The sequence below is a fragment of the Manis javanica genome, chromosome 14 (genome assembly GCF_040802235.1).
Source record: "Manis javanica isolate MJ-LG chromosome 14, MJ_LKY, whole genome shotgun sequence".
In the NCBI taxonomy this organism is placed as follows: Eukaryota; Metazoa; Chordata; class Mammalia; order Pholidota; family Manidae; genus Manis; species Manis javanica.
Window position 1 is genome coordinate 3,475,562 of NC_133169.1, and position 14,792 is coordinate 3,490,353.

General features: G+C 46.9%; 1 protein-coding gene across 8 annotated transcripts in view; it reads left to right on the plus strand.

Annotated features, from left to right (window-relative positions):
• The window catches only part of RXRG (retinoid X receptor gamma), a 142,649-nt gene that overhangs the window by 4,840 nt on the left and 123,017 nt on the right, over nucleotides 1–14,792 (plus strand). For 4 of the 8 annotated variants that reach the window (XM_073221190.1, XM_073221191.1, XM_037023928.2 and 1 more), the window contains exons 2-3: nucleotides 10,037–10,391; nucleotides 11,316–11,455. The gene's annotated coding sequence lies outside the window, so the exon portion shown is untranslated. Of the gene's footprint in view, nucleotides 1–5,421; nucleotides 5,439–10,036; nucleotides 10,392–11,315; nucleotides 11,456–13,655; nucleotides 13,752–14,792 lie in introns of those variants that run through there. The other 4 variants (XM_073221193.1, XM_073221192.1, XM_073221196.1 and 1 more) reach the window with 4 other exon arrangements.

Here is a 14,792-nt window from a genome sequence, read left to right on the forward strand (position 1 = left end):
AAACTTTCTCCCCGTTCACTCCCTCTTTGGAGTCTGAATCAGTCCTTGAACTGCTTTCCTACTCTACGTTCTCAGAACCTCAGTTTCTGATGCAGTCCCGGATTATAGGCCTGCTGTAATTGCGATTGTGTTATAAATATAAAAAGCTTTCATTTTTTAAAAAAAATAACAATTCAGCTACTGCTCATTCCAAATCCAGGGCAAGACGTTCCATCAAATCACTCCAAACTCCACGAAAAGATAGCAGTACTTTGATTTTGGACCAATGGGTGGCAGCCTTGTCTAAGTCACTGCAGGTCCCTCAGCGTTAGTTTCCTTTTTTGTGCTTTGTAATGATCTATGGTTCATTCTTGCAACCTGGAAGACTATTTTTCATGGAAAAGCCTAGGGCACTGCAGTAGGATGCCAGCCTCCGTGGTGCCGGAGGAAACCAGGGGCCCTCAGTTGCTGTCCGTGCAGACACGTGGGGAGATTGCTTAGGCCCAGAGTCAGGCCCTGGGGGTGGGTCCTGGGCAGGGGCCTGGGAGGGTGATGGCAGGATAAAATGTTTCCTAGCAGGTGACGCCCAAAGGTCAAGGTGGGGGAGGGAGAGGCTGACCCTAAGAGGCTGCATGAAACAGCAAGAACTCTACAGAGGCTGCGGACCGGCATCAACGAGAGGCCTTGTAGGGTCACTGCAATCACTGGGAAGGGACTTTCCTAATCTCATCCCCTCTTGGCAGGGCCTGTCATCTTTGAATTAGAAGGATATGTTTACACAAATTTTTTCAAAAACATCTCGTCACCTGACGTTTACTATACACCCTCCCCACCCTCACCTAACACCCAATCCAGCGACAGTCTGGCACTGTGATAATCTGGAGGCACCTCATTCATTACTCAGCTGTTTGAATTATAGAGTTTAATCGTATTTGCAGATTTAAACTTTTGTGGGCTTTCCTGTGAATTTCCTGATTTTTATCAGGTGACTGACTTGGTATGGATCAAGAGATTAACTAGAGAACATTCTGAGAATGCAGAAAAGCAGCAAGGAGAAAATAAAACGTGCCCATTAGCTTTAAAAGATCTTTATCTTTCAAAATAGGGTAGATAAACGATTGGTTATTGTTACAGAGACATGGACTAAACCAGAAAACCTTTTGAACTACATGAGTTTTATGATTAGCAACGCTGACAAAAAAAGGGGGTGACATGAAGGGTTTGGGATTACTTGGTTTGGTTTGGTTATTTAGTTATTCATTCATATAGTGAAACACTGAAGAACCTGTTACATGGCGTATAATGTGCTGGACTGTGGAGGAGGGAGTTGAGCAATGAATAGGGCACAGCTCTTGTCTATAAGCTCCTGATGATTTGCTATAAAAGGGAGAAAGGCAGGTCAACAATCCCGCAGTGTAAGCACCGCAATAGGGGAACACGCTGTGTTGTAGAAACAGAGGGAAAGGCCTTTGACTGCCCAGTGGCAGCCAGGGAAGGCTTCACAGCGAGGTGACATAAGCTGAGTCTTTAAAGGCAAATAGGAAGCGTCCAGATTGGGTATAGGGAGCTGGGAGGACATTCAGGGCAGAGGAAAGAAATGTGTGAAGACGTGTATTAGACCGCCTGCTGTTCTTGAGGAACAGCATCTACCTTGGCATGAAGCTGGAGCAGAAGAGGAGAGTATATTGGGCCAGAGAGGAAGAGGTGGGATGAGTTTGGACAGGGGAGTGGGAGCCAGGTAATGATGGGCATTTTAGGCCGTGCTGAGTCACTGAGAACTTCATCTTACAGGACTGGATGAGAGGTGGAAGTGTGGGTAGGGGAAGGGAGAAAAGCGCCGTGATTCCCAGGCTTCTAATCCGATGACTGGATGAATGATTGTAGCACAGAGGAGGGGCAGGGTTGCGGCAGGTGAGAAAGATGGCAAGTTCATTTTGAGACTTTAGGGGATCCTGCCCAGGTGACATTGATTAGATGGATCTGGCCACCAGGAGAGAGACCTAGATTTCCAGTTACAAATTTTGGTTAATAATAATCACCATTCACTGATGACTTACTATGTGCCACATTCTGTGTTAGTCCTCCTATCAGATCCTCTTCACCCTACAACCGCGTTTTACAGATGGGGAGGCTCAAAGTACATGACTTGTCCAATATCACCTGTCCAGCAAATGGTGGAGCTGGGATTTGAGCCTCGGCTGATTCCAGAGCCTGTGGTTTGAAGCACTGCCTTCCCGAGGAACCATCTGTGCGGAGGAGTAGTGAGGCGATAGGCAAGGACAAGCCTTCCAGGAACAGGGTGTAGACTGGGAACAGGACTACGGCTGGAGCCCTGGGGAGCTTAGCCACACGGGACGGGCAGCCGAGGAGGAGCTCACGGAGTCCAGGACAGAGCTGCTGCAGGGGAGGAAGGAGGCGAGCAAAGGGCCTTGTCCAGAGACCCAGGAGGAGAATCTCAAGAAGGGAGGGGTCGACGACGGCAGCTATCACAGGGCGGCAGAGAGTGAGGACTGAACCGCCCGTCTGTTTGCCCCTCTGTGCCTTCCCTGCATCAGCCCCACACTTGCAGCTGATGGTCAGACATGGGCGCTTAGGTGTCCCACAGGCTTTGTCACCTTCTGGGGTCTGTTTCTGTTGATACTATTACCACCACCTCGGGCATCCAGAAGACATGCTTTGGGATGACCTCTGATGTCCTTATCGCACGACTGCCAGTGACCAAGCCTGTAGACCTTAACCGAGCAGCGTTCCTCTTCTCTGCGGCTTCGTCTTCATGCCCTCTCCAGGGCCCCGATTCTTCGCTTTACTTACCTACACCATTGTATTTCTATCTTGATTTGTCTTCTTGCTCCCGGCAGCATTCTCCAAAAATCTACCGTGTCCATTAATTCTTCTGAAGCCTTACCCTGCCAATCCTGGGCTCAGAAACCATTAGTGGGTCTTCATTATTTCTTATAAATTCCAAATTATTGCTGAAGGTTGTCTGAAATAGTTGTAGCTTATTTTTCCAACTTCTCTCCCCCGGCCCCCTCCACATTATGTGTCTTGCATCCTATTTTCTAGCCAGACTGAAAACTTTTTTTCGTGTGTTTGCTGCCTCGGATCATTGCTTGGACTGGTCTTCCCAACTAGATGCACTTTCCTTTCATCTTTTAGGTCCAAATCCTGCCCATTCTTCAAAGGTCATGTGAAATGCTATTTTCTCCATAAAGCTTTTCTTGAATTCTTCCACAAAGAATAATTTCAGCCTTCGTTGAATTCACCTGAGTATGGCACTTTATCTGTGGCCCTTTCAGGGCAATTAACATCTTCTATTTATATTTCTGTTTTTATTTTTGTATGTGTGTTTTGATAGTTTTTGAAAATAAGTTCTATTTCTTAACTGTTTTTCTGTTCTTCATTTTTGCTGGTCACATGGGTGTTTTTTTATATATAGGCTTTTTGTTTAGTTTTCAATCCTGAATGGATGGATGGGGAGCTGACAGTATGGTTCGGATCTGTGTAATCTCTACATACTTCCTTCTTAATCACCCCTTTATATTGGGGGGCTTCCTAGTGTGCCCTGATCTCTCAGCTGGATGGTGAGGTCCCCTCACATAAGTTTGAGAAGAGTTAGCTTTGAGTAGTGTCAGTGTCTGCAGGAGAAGGCTCAGGTAGATACTTGATTCTTGAGATATGCTCTGAAGGACAAAATGTTCCTACTTGGGGAAAAATCTACAGTCCTCTGGAGCATCTCACCGTCCAGTCCAGTTGTTCTTGGGCTGTTAACTGTAGTCACCCTCTGCGAGGCAGCATCTAGAATGTGCCTTGATGGTGGGTAGCTATTAAGGGAAAAGGAAAAGGTGTCATCTTGGGGTTGGCATCCTGGGTCCCTTGGAAATATCTTCCTGTTTGGTGACTGTGACATTCCCAGGTCTTCCCTTGACTCATAGGTAGAACCAGACTGGAGAACCGGACGCCAGAGCTGGGACACCTTCGGTTTGGTGGTACCTGTCTGTCCTGCTTGTGAAATTCAACCTGAGTGTGGCGTTTCCATGGCCGAGCCTTCTATCCTGCTTCCCCTGCACGGGTCTCTTTGGCTTTCTCTGGCCTTTGGGGGTATTTTCTACCCTTTGACCTCCATAATTTCCATGGAGGTCACATTTAGCTCCACCACTTATTATGTTAATTGTGTAAAATGAGGATCTTTGAGTACCTGTATCATGGTGTTGTCAGGATCTCAAATCATAGTGTAAGACCTACAGAGGAGACTTTCAAATCCTAAGGCCTCAAACGGGGTGCTGGATACATAGATCCACCCAATAAATGGTAGCTGTTTTGAAAAAGGACTGTAAATGGTTTGATTGAAAAGGTAAACTCAGGCCTGGGAAATGGCAGGAAAGGGGCCTGGACAGTGATTCATAAAGGGGGCAGTTTGGGGCTGGGACGGCAAGGCAAGCTTGGACGGCGCCCTGGCAGGAGTGCGGCTCTTGCTCCTTCCATCAGAACTGTGATAAGAAGCCGCCAAGCGGGGGTCTGGGAGGAGCCTGCCAGCCAGCCCAGGGATGGGCACCCTGGGAGCCCCACCAGGAACGCTGTGGCTCGGGGAGAGCTCTTCTGGTGAACTTCCAGGGCCCAGCTCAGGGCTCCATCCTTGGGGGGGTGCTTCTTGCACGGACCTGAATTGCCTCCGAAGTCAGAGATGGTCTTATACCGTCGAGGGTGCCAAGTCCTCCTTCTGTGAGAGTAGATGCTCTAATTCAGAGCCAAATCTAACGAATAAGGTGGGGGGACCAAGCTGAGTAACTCTGATGCAGATTTTTAAAAAACCAACAAACAGTGAGATTGTGTTTTTTTCCTGAGTTAAACTGGCTTTCGAAAACAATGGTAAGAGTAAGCTGTAACACTTTAAAAAATCAGTTTCATAATCTCATTTTTCTTATGGAATATTATGTTAAGTCAACAATTATCGAGTACTTGCTACATATTAAGTATGATATTAAGTGCTTGGCTTATAAGGATGAATAAGTATTTTTCCTTGGGGACCCCATTGCCTGTTAGGGAGACCAGGAGTCAGCTGTCATAACGCGGCGACGTCAGACTTGCGGAGCTGGTTCAGCCTCTGTGAGCGGCGGGGGCAGTGGGGGTGGGCGGGGTGGGCGGGCACTTGGGGCCGGGGAAGGTTTAGAATAGAAGTGATGCTTAAGCAGGGCGTAGAAGGGTGAGAATGCATTTATAGGAAAGAAGAGGGTTGGAGCTGTGTGTGTGTGTATTTCAGCCAGAAATACATGTGCCAAAGCTTAGAGGCCATGGATGTCAGGAGAAGGTTCTGAGGAGTGAGGAAGATCAAACATGAAATGCTTAAGGGCATTTTCTCCACGTGGTTGAAGCCAGGAGAGACAGTCCGTTTTTGATGTCTGACTAGGGTTAGAATCCGTCTAAGATGTCCAGTCTTGGAAGTTAGCAAATGAAAGGCAGAGGTGAGAAGCTCGCGGGTCCTGCCTGAGCATCCCTCCCTACAGTGTTGTGAGATTTTACTACGAGCAATAACAGTCCATGGGTTTAAGCAATTTGCCTAAAATCTCACATCCAGGAAAAAGTGGAACCGGGATTCGCCCCTGAATCCGCCTCATTCCACAGCCCGGGCGTTGCTGTGAGGACCGTGCCGTCTCTGTCTGATGGCTCAGGTCTTCGCGCTGCCTCGGGGCCACCATCCCGAGCCTAAGACCCCCCTGTGCAGTGTGGCGCCTGGAGGGGAGGAGGCCGGTGCAGGAGCGAGCCCGGGCTGACCACAGGCAACGCCAGAGAGTGGTTCTCAGACTCGATGCCGCAGGCTCCGTCCGCAGGCCCCAGGTCAGAGTCGGCCTCATTCCAGAGCTCCGCGGGTGACTGAGGCAGGCGGCCTGGGAGCCCCGCCCTGACGTCACCCTAACGCATTTCTTACACGAATTTGGGTCTCCCTCCCCCACCCCACCCCCCGGTCCTGTCCCCGTCTCTCGGGGAACCCCCAGTTACCTGCACCCATAGTGTCTGCCTTGCCGGCTCTTCTGCCCTCCCGGAAGCTCGGAATCTCGAGCGCCCTTGACCGCAGAACACAGACACAGGTTCATGCTCAGTGCGTCCTTTCCGGCCGCAGCTCTCGGCAAGTCTACAGCCTCTGGTGAAACGTCCCCCCTGGGAATCCCCAGCCGTGCTTCCTAGTCATGCTCGCCTATTCAGGCGCTTTTCTTACCTTGCTCTTTCTAAAAAAGGAAATCCCGTTTCAGTTTGCTTGTTACCCCGCTCTCCCAGTAGCTAGCTTACTGTTTGGGGTTCCCCCTTCCCGGTCACGGCACGTCAGAGCCACGTGGACGATCTGACCTCGTCCCAGTCGGGCGGTCTCCTCTCCGGGGCCCTGGCGACGAGGCCCGGCCTTCTTGGCATACTGGAGTCCTTGCACGACATCACACAAGTGATGGATCCCTTTCTGTCTCTCTGCCTTGGCCTGGGGACCTGGATCCTGGAGTCAGGTTAATGGGTTCAAATCCTGCCTGCCGACTGTGAGCTAGGGTACATTTTTTAACGTCTCTAAGCCCCCATTTCCTTATGTATAGAACGAGGACTGTAAGGTGGTTTGAGGTTTAAATGAAATGATGCTTGAAGTGAGGGTGCCTGCTTCACGGTGAATACTACTGTAAGCGTTATTGGTCATGATCTTTCTTGCCCTCCTCCACTTCCCTGATTCAAATTCTGTCAATCTTGCAAGGCCCAGCTAGAACTCTGCTTCATCCACAGGTCTTTTGTCCCCTCAAACCAGCAGTGACCTCTGCTCTAAATGCTCGTGATGACTCATGTCTGAGATTGATGCTTGATTGCCTTTATCATGTTACTATTGTACTAGGTCCTAGCTGGCTTTATTCTTGGTCCCTGGTATAGAGAAGAGTCCCTGAAAACTGATAATAAAGACTATCTTTTTCTTTTCGCCTTTGCACTACCAGTTATGTTTTTAGCATTAGCTCTTGTTTTGGGTGTTATGATCAAAGATGTACTGATTACTACACTGAACGTGAACCCATTTGGGATAAACTGAGATGAACTGGCAGCATCTACACCCCAATGACAAGATCTTGGGGCCCAGCATTCAGCTGGCTTTGTCCAGTTGGTGCTGTTTCTAGTGGAGAGAAGGTCCTTGTTCAGGGAGAAGGGCATTTCAAGGCTCAAGTGAGTTAGTGGTGGAAGACCTTGTCCTGATACCCCCTTCTAAAGCTGGCACTTCTCAGCCCTGGATGCACAGTAGAATCACTTGGGAGCTTTAAAAAAATGACTGATGCCCAGGCCACATTAAGCCAACATTTCTGGGGGGCACCAGGTATGGTATCTTTTAAAAGCTTACCAGGTGATTTTATTATGAAGTCCAGGGTAAGAAGTTGCATTGCTCTAAAATCAGGTTCCCCAGCTCCTCCATCTGGTAAATGGGCTTTACTTTGAACAACACACATTCATTTCTGGGGTGTTTGCTGCAATTAGCTTGCAGAAATGAGCTTTTAAGAGAGTGTGGGTATCTTAAGGGTCCAAACCATGCAATGAAAGAGACAGTTCATTATCTGAGAATGCCTTCCAGCCAGGCTGCTCACGGACACTCAGTGTGCCTAGGAATAGCGTTTTCCTTGTCCTGGGTCACTGGTGCCAGAGCAGAGAACTGACCGGCCTCCCTGAGGACCTGAAGTGTTTATAACTCTTACAGTATTTCTGCAAGGTGAGCTGTGCTATCGGAGGCCTGAATCTTGGGGGGCTGTCAAGAGTCACGAAGGTAGGGGAGCTGGCCATAACCCTAAGAGCTCCAGAGGAAATAGCTCTTGGTGTTGAAAGAAAGGGACTCAGAGGTCCTTCCCAGAGACGAGAAAAGAGGAAGGCTTGGAGCCGACTCACCCAGCATCCTCCTCCACCTTGTCTGAGATATTTTGCAGAGGAATCAATTAAGGCTTTTAAGAAACAGATTCATGGAAGTAGAATTTACATTCCATAAACTTCATCTGTTTCAGTGTACAATTCAATGAATTTTAGTAAATTTACAAGGCTGTACAACCATACTACAATCCAGTTTAAGAATATTTCTGTCACCCCAAAAGATCTTTTCATGCCTATTTGCAGCCAGTTCCTGCTCCCAGCTCAAATCCGGGCAACCACAAATTTGTGTTCTATCTCTATAGTTTTGCCTTTTCTGGGCATTTTATATAAATGGAGTCATACACTGTATAGTCTTTTGTTTCTGGATTTTTTCATTTAGCATAATATTTCTGAGGTTCATCTAAGCGGTAACATGTATCAGCATTTTTTCCTTTTTATTGCTAATGGTATGACATTGTGTGGATATGCTACATTTTATTTATTCATTCTTAGGCTGATGGACATTTGGACTGTTCCCACTTTTTGGCTATTATGAATAATGCCACTATGCTCATTCATGTACAAGTTTTTGTGTGGACATATGCTGTCATTTCTCTTCAAGTGGACTTGGGTTTGTATGGTAAATATATGTTTAGCGCTTTACAAAATATGAGTTGCTTTTTAAAGTGTCTGTACCATTTTATACTTTCACCAGAAATTCTTGAAGGTTTCAATTTTTCTACTTCTTCACCACTGCTTGTTATTATCTGTTACTTTGGTTTTAGTGGGTGTGATGTGGTATTTCATTGGAGTTTTAATTTGCATTTCCCTAATGATTAATGATGTGGAGCATCTTTTCAAGTGCTTATTTGCCACTCATATATTTTTTTTTGGCTAAATGTCTCTTCAAATCTTTTGCCCATTTTTAAATTGGTTTTCTTATTTGGTTTGAAGAGTTCTTTATATATTCAAGATACAAGTTCCTTATGGAAAGGTGATGTCCACATATCTTCTCCAATTCTATGGCTTGTCTATTCACTTTCCTACTGGGGTCTTTTGGAGCTCAAAAAGTGTCTAATTTTGATGGAAGTCCACTTTACAAGTTTTTCTTTTTTGAGTTGTGCTTTTTGTGTCTTATCTAAGAACTCTTTGCCCAGTCAAAGTTAGGAAGGTTTTCTCACAGATTTTAGGAGTTTTGGATTTTCTCCTAAATCTTTTATAGGTTTAGCTCTTATATTTAGGCATTTGACTAATTTTGAGCTGATTTTTAGGTATGTTGTGTGTATGCATCTAAATCTTTTTGGATATGGATATCCAATTTTTACCATTTCTTGAAAAGATTATCCTCTCCCTTTTGAGTTGTTTTAGCACCTTTGTTGAAAATCAGTTGACCATAAATATAAGGGATCATTTCTGGTCTCTCAGTTTTGTCCCATTGATTTATGTGTTTTTCTTTATGGTCTGTACCACACTGTCTTGATTTCTACAGCTTACTGGTAAGTTTGCCATTAGGAAGTATAAGTCCTCCAACTTTGCTGTTCTTCTTCCAAATTGTTGTGGCTGTTCTGGATTCTTGGCATTTCTCTGTAAATATTAGTATCAGCTTGTCAATTTCTGAAAAAAAGCCTGTTGGGTTTTTTTTGTGTGTGTTCTGATCTTATAGATCAATTTGGAGGACAGGTGCCACCTCAACAACACTGAGCCCTCCAGCCTATGAATATGGAGTCTCACTTATCTAGATCTCCCTCAGTTTCTCTCAGCAGTGATGCTGGCATGCAAGTCTTACAATTAACTTTTTTGAGTGTTTGTGTGGTTCTGCTAGGGGAATTCGTTTCTCTTCCCTTGGAGTGCCACTGAGAACAATGGAGAAGGATGCACAGTGTGCTGCGGCAGTGTAGTGAGGGGCAGGCACTGGCCTGAGGGTCAGGAGGACCAACTCTAGCTGCAGCAAGCCGCTTTACCTCCCTTTGTGCTGCCCTCTGAAATAAGCATGATATATTCAGCTTCGAGGTGTAAGTTAGGGGTAATGTATAGAAAGGACTTAGAAAAATGTCGGGGTAGATTGGTGTTCACTATTGGGTGTCAGACTCTGCTGGGGCCTGCGGTGGTGCTGACGATTACAGGGGGCCATGTGTGCCATTAAAGGGGGAAGGAGCACGGAGGGGAGCCATTGCTCCCAGGCCAGGCACCTGACCACCGAATCTCTCTGCAGCTCAAGGCAGAGGCCGGTGACCTGCATGGAGAGGTGAACATTCCATCTCACTTGATTCGCAGACAACTCATTGAATTAGCTATTTGCACCCCCATATTGCACCAAGGAAACTGATGTTCAAGAGGCAAAGTGAAGTCGTCAAGGTCACAGAGCTACTCAGAGGCAGAGCAAGATTTAAACCCAGACTCGTCTGACATCAAAGCTTCCACCTCTGTGCTTCACCTCGGCACTCGCACACCTCCACCCAGTCTCATCTGGGCATCTACAAAACAACAATAAATTCTGGGCAAAAAAACAGCAACAGCAATAAATTCTGGGCAGAGCACATAACTCCTCAATGGACAAGTGGACAATGGTAGGTGATTAATGTATCGCGCTCACCTTTCTTACCTAACATGTTAAAGGTTTGATTCTGCCTCAGGGTTCAGCAGGGACATGTGATTCCCATTCCCAGAGGTTGCAAACCAAGCTGAACTCCTCAGGGGTGACCTTGAGCCATTGCAAAACGTCAGCTGGTTTTCTTGGCTGTAGAAATTGAAGTAAAAGGTAACCTTTGTTTCAGATTTTTAGTGTGACTTGGCTTGAGCATTAAATTGCACCTACAGTTTCCGTTTTCTCAAGTGTGGTGACGCTGGCAAGAGAGAAGTGGAGCTGTGGCAGTGGGAGGTGTCAGATCCGGGGCTGTGCCGGCCTCCTCCTGCTTCCTCTGGGCTTGTGCGGTGGCGGCGTGATGCCCGCGTGTGCGAGTGGAGCCTGCCCTGAGCCCACCCCAATGGTTGGTCAGTTTGTGCCTGCTTCCCAGGCAGAAGAGCGACATCTGACTTCTAGCCAGTCCTTTAATACTGCAGTGTGGCTTTGGAATCAGATGAATTTTTGTTCCGTGTCCACTACTTACTAGTCTGGGGGTCCCGGAAAATGTATTCGACTTATCTGTGTCTCGGTTTGTTCATGCAAAGTGGTACAAAGAACTGTCATGAAGATTAAAATGAGACACTGTCTGTAAATAGCTTCTTAGTGCCAGGTGTATAATATGTTCTAGACAAAGAGTACCATTGTTTCTTTCTACTGGAGTGTGACTAGATTTTGTTTTAAAGAAATCTCACTGTGGACAGAGTGTATCAGTCAGCTTTTGTTGCAGTAACAAATAGTCCCAAAGCTCAGTGGTTAAGAATCACGTGCATTTATTTCTTGCTCATTGTCACGGGTGGGCTGAATGAATTGTGTGCCTTTACTTGGTTTCACTGGGTTGAGGTTTGCTGTTTGTGGCTTCTCGTTTCAGGATCCTGATTGAAGAAGCGTGCTATTCTCATGGCAGACGGCAGAAGCTCAGGAGAGCTGGAGGCAGGCCATACAAACATACCTGAAGTTTCCATTTGGACATGGTGTCGATCATACTTGTTCATATCCATTATCATATAGGTAAGCCCAGAGTCACCTGGGAGGGGAAGTATACTCTACCTAAATGGAAGTGTAGTATGGGCTTCATGAAAAAAAAACAACAAAAAAAAATCTACCTTAACAAGTAAGAATTTTGATAGAGGCCACTCTTGGTAATCTAAGGATTAAGTGTTACATATGTGGAATATTTGGACTTCATTTTTATCTTTCCCTTACACTGTGGCAGTCTGTCTGCTTTTTTTCAGTTTTCCTTTTAAAAGCAGAGCTGGTGAAAGGCAGTTTGTCAGTGTCTGAGAAGAGATTTTCCTGTTTTTCTTCCTCCCTCTTGGTCTTCTCAGCCACGTGGAGCTTCACCCTTCTGTACTTGAAGTGTGAGCTTTTCTGGGCCCCTCTCTCTGCTCCTTCTGGGCTATTTTCTCTGGGTGCTCTCATACACAGAGAGGTCACCTGTGGCTCTGCTGACTACCCTGAGGAATCTTATTGCAACATTCCCAGCTCGGGTGCCTTAGAGCCCCAGACCCACACCACCAGCTGCCCACCTGACATCTCTGTGATGTCATATGCATTTTAACATAAAACCCAACTCTGGTTGCTCTAAGTGTCCCTCTAGGACCAGACCACCCAGCCAGTTGTAACATCAGACGCTGGAATTTATCCTTGCCATCCTTCTCCCTCACCTCGTATCCAATCCATTTGCAGGGTCCCCTGCTTTTACCTCCTAAGGGCCTCTCTGACCAGCTACTTCCTCTGTCCCCACCGCCACCACCAAAACATGATCCTCTTTCGCCTGGACTCTTGTGATATCCCCCAGCTATCTCCCTTAGTCTTTATTTCACATTCTAATTTGTTTTCTGCATCACAGCTACAGCCAGAGTCCCTTTTCAAAAAATTCAAACTTGATCATACCTGCCAATGGCTTAAAACTCTTTAATGACTTTCCATAGTTTTTAGCATAAAGACCAAAGTCCCCAGGATGGCCCTCAGGGTCCTGCGTGATCTCGATTTTTTTTTCTGCCTCTCCCATTTGTTTTGCTTCACTTTTCTTATCATCTGTATTGTGGCTACAATGTTGTTCCTTTTCAGATCCTTGAATGGGCCATGCCCTCATCTACCTTGGGGACTTTGCTCATCCATCCCTCTGTCTGGAATGTTCTTACCCTGACGTCTATCCCTGAAATCCCAGCTCTGATGTTTCTACTTCGCTAATGCAGACCCAGCCTCTCCCAGCTGAGAGGTGTTTTCTGTGATCTAAAACAGCTGATGCAAATCTTCACGTGTGTGTACCGTGTCTTGTAATGTTATTGTTTGCTTATGTGTCTCTTTGCCTGGGCTGCAGGGTTCTCATTCTCCAGTCTTGTCTTTTCTTCTTTTCTTTATTTTCTCCTCCTTCCCTCCCTCCCCTCCTTCCTCTTAAATAAAAAGGTGCAAAAGCCCTTTGTAAGGTTTAGAGAAATCTTGCTTGCAGAACTCTTTTGGACTAAACCCCATAATCACACCAAACATTTAGAGGTGGAAGGGATATCAGAACTCTTTATTTTTGTTAATGAAGGAATTGAAGCCTAGAGAGATGAAATGACTTGTTTAAGGTCATGCATGCAGCTGGTAGGTATCAAGTAACACTAGTCTTCTGAGTCCCATCTAAAAGGGAGGTTCCTGCACGTGGGGTGCTAATTGTCTCTTCTCTACCTGAAGTTACCATTTTCATCTTTTTACTTGTTTTTTTGGGTGGGGATGAGGGGTTAAGTCTAGATCAACCCAAGAATATTTCCACTGGAACCTGGTAATCGCTGAGAAGCTTCCCAGTAGGAGACTTGCAAGGTCTCAGTGCCTTGCTGTGAAGTGCAGCAGCGGGGGCTTCGGTAAGACTGCAGTTTAGGGAGCTTTGTGGAGCTCCTACTGGGTGTTGCACTGGTCAAGCTGGGGATGGGGAGTGGTAAAGAAGAATTACCAGCCGTGGGCTACTTCTGGGGGAGACCAGATCAAAGGATCAGGCCAGTTCTGATCCACTTTGCTGATGGGGAATGAGCCACAGTATTTAAATGATTACAGGGATTGACGTCCAAGTAGACCCCAAGTCATCTACTGGTCTGTACTGTTCTTAAATGTTAATCTCTTGGCCTAAATAATTGGCCAGCTTAAGAAATCAATGAGCCCGCACCCTCTCCTAAGCTGATCCTTGTCGGATGCTTAGCATTGACTTCAGCTTGCCCCATATTCCCAGCAGATCCCCGCGCCCCTTAGCTCTACAAAACCGTGACTGCCAGAGCTGATTTTGCCAGGGTACTGTCTCAACCGTCTGGCTGTTTGCAAAGAGCCGGTAAGCCACTTAAAGTCTTAAGGTTTAAAAACGTCTTTTTAAAGTCTTAAAAGTAATAGCTGATTTGTTTGGCTTTATTTTCTAACATTAGCTTGTAGGCAGCCTGTATCAAGTCTGCGGATTTTAAATTTGAATCCTAAAGGCAAAGAGTAAGTAGTAACAGGAAAGAGCTGATGGCAGAGTCATGCAAAATGAAATTCGGGAAAAGTTAGTTTTGTTATTTTGCCTAACACGGAAGCCTTCTTTGTACAGAGAGGGAGAGAGAGTCGGTAGAGAAAACAGGGCACGGCACTGGGAGGGCCTGGGTGCTGGCCATCTCGGTTCTGCCAGGTACCAGCCCGGTAAGGAGGGCAGCTGCTGTGCTCTGAAGCTTAGGGTTCTTGGGCATTAGTGGGGCCGGAAGAGCCTTCGGAGCCGTGGAAGGGCTTAGTGATGGCGGCTCACTAGTGATCCATGGCCCTGCTCTGTGAGGAGTGGCCCTCTCTTCCCCAGGTGGGCCCTGTGCTGAGGAAAGAGAGGGGCTGGGGGGCATCACATGTGTCACCCATTAGGGGTTCTCAGCTCTCTTGTGACCTTGGCATCTGAGAGGCGACAGCTGTGGGGACGGAGCAGCGAGTCCTTCCTGCAGCCTGCGCTCTGCTGCGTGATCAGGCAGAGCCCTGGCAGGACGGGGGCACCGGCAGATGGGCTGGACGGGCCGGGGGAGGGGAGGCTGAGCAGACGCGCACGCTGTCAACTTCCCTTGGCTGGTCTCAGGGACTCCGTGCTCCTGTGTGAGGCTCCTGTCGCCATCCCCGTGCTAGGCTCCTCCCATTTTATGTACCACCTGCATTCCGCTCACCATTCCTTCAGTGACACCCAGTTAATGTGTTCACAAAAGCGTTTAAAATGTGTGAGTGGTATGGTGTTGTAATCATTCCTCAAGTCAACACAATTTTATTAAGTGCCTCTATTGGTAGGCTTTGTTCTAGGCCTTGGGAGGCATCAGTGAACAAAACGGGTGCAATTCTTGCCCTCAGGGAGCTCATATTCTAGAAGGTG